This window comes from Chrysochloris asiatica, unplaced genomic scaffold, assembly GCF_000296735.1.
Source record: "Chrysochloris asiatica unplaced genomic scaffold, ChrAsi1.0 scaffold00103, whole genome shotgun sequence".
NCBI lineage: Eukaryota > Metazoa > Chordata > Mammalia > Afrosoricida > Chrysochloridae > Chrysochloris > Chrysochloris asiatica.
Window position 1 is genome coordinate 11,133,955 of NW_006408621.1, and position 2,387 is coordinate 11,136,341.

A 2,387-nucleotide genomic window follows, 5' to 3' on the forward strand; every position below is an offset into this window, starting at 1 on the left:
TCAAAATGAATGTCAGAAGAGACTCTGAAACTTGCTCTCCTGTATAGAGATGCTAAAGTAAATGGAAGAAACGAGGAGGCTCAAGAACTGAACAGAAATTTTCAAAGATCAGCTGGAGAAGACAATGTCAAATATTACAATGAAATGTGCAGAGATCTGGAATCAGAAAACCAAAAAGGAAGAACACACTCAGCATTTCTCAAGCTGGGGGAACTGAAGAAAAAATTCAAGCCTTGACTTTTTTTTTTTTTTAATGTTTTAGTCTGAATTATGTGATATTTACATGGTGGAACATTAGTTTTACATTCATCCTATCTTATATTATTTCATTGTTACAGTAACAATCCCCTCCATGCATCATCAACCAACCAAAGGGTATACACTACAAGCCTGTACCCTGGTCGTCAGCACACAGCCCCTCTCCCTCTCTGTGTCTAAAGTCCCCAACTGCTCCATATCTCCACATTATTGTCTCTGCCTCCATCTCAGGCATCACTGCTTCTCTGGGTAGGGTCCCGCTCTCTGCTCTTCCCCTTGATGGTCCCAGGGACCTCTGCTCCTAGACTGAAAAGTTAATCGCTCCCCTCCTCGCTACAAAATGTCTACCTTTACATTTCCAACCCTCACAAGCAGTCCTGACAATTATACCCAAGAGATGAGTGTGCATTTCATTTCATCAGCCCCGCCTTGACAGATTGTATACTACTCAGTGGAGATTCTACCTTCCTTCATGCCCATTGAATCTAGGTTCCCTCTTGAAAGCTTGTAAGCTAGTCACTTCTTGCCCTTGTGCCCCACCCAGCCCCCCATTTTGGGTGGACAATGTCGAAGTTGCCCATCCCTGTCTACTCTGTGTATGGAGGGAGTGGGTATGATCCTTGCTGTAAGGATTTGTTCCCTCTTTTTAGCTACTGCATCTATAGGTGTAGGTCAAGTTCATCAAATTGTATCTGATTACGCTTTTTTTCCTCTTCTTTCTTCTTCTGGTTGAGCTCTGATCATCCAGTCATTGAAGCCAGGGCAAGTGTGTATTATCTGCAAGTGTGGGTGTTCTTGTGCATATTCCCTCTCTTCTTATCAGCTGGACTAAGCCTCAAATTTTGTTATTGAAGAATTATTTGGGGGAAATTATTGAATGATACAGAAAGCATCAAAAGAAGATGGAAGGAATACACAGAGTCACTGTACCAAAAGGAAATGGTTAATGTTCAACCATTTTAAGAGGCGGCATATGGTCAAGAGTCATTGATATTGAAGGAAGAAGTCCAAGGAGCATTGAAGGAATTGGCCAAGAACATGGCTCCAGGAATTGATGGAATAAAAATTCAAGAAAGTGAGGTGGCACTGGAGGCAGTCACTCATCTATGCCAAGAAATTTGGAAGACAATTATCTGGCCAACTGATTGGAAGAGATCCGTATTTGTGCCCATTTCAAAGAGAGAGATCCAACAGAAATCGGAAATCATTGGACAATATCTTCGATATCCCATGAGAGTAAAATTTTATTAAATGTAATACAAAAACAGCTTCAAGCATACATTGACAGATAATTTCCAGAGGTTCAAGCTGAATTCAGAAGAGGACATGGAACAAGGGATATCATTGCTGATGTCCCGTGGATCTTGGCTGAAAGCAGAGAATAACAGAAAGATGTTTGCCTGTGCTTTATTGACTACGCAAAGGCTTTCGATTGTGTGGATTATGACAAGCTATGGACAACATTGTGACGTATGAGAATTATGGAACACTTAATTGTGCTCATGAGGAATCTGTACATGGACCAAGAGGCAGTTGTTTAAACAGAACATGGGAATACTGAATGGTTTAAAATTAAGAAAGGTGTGCGACAAGGTTGTATTCTTTCACCATGTTTATTCAACCTGTATGCTGAGCAAATAATCCGAGAAGCTGGGTTCTATGAATAAAAATGTGTCATCAGGATTGGAGGAAGGCTCATTAACAACCTGCAATATGCAGATGATACAATCTTGCTTGCTGAAAGTGAAGAGGATGTAAAATACTTACTGATGAAGATCAAAGGCCACAGCCTTTGGTTTGGATTGCATTTCAATTTAAAGAAAACAAAAATCCTCACCACTGAACTATTAAACCATATTCTTTCAACAGAGAAAAGACTGAAGTTGTCAAGGAGTTCATTCTTCTTGGATCAACTATCAACATGCATGGAAGTAGCAGTCAAGAAATCAAACAATGTATTGCATTAGGTAAATCTGCTGCACAAGACCTTTTTAAAATGTTGAAGAGCAAAGATGTCTGCTTGAAACCTAAGGTACTCCTGACCCAAGCCAGGGTATTTTCAATAGCCTCATATGCATGTGAAAGCTGGACAATGAATAAGGAAGACCATAGGAGAAATGATGCTTTTG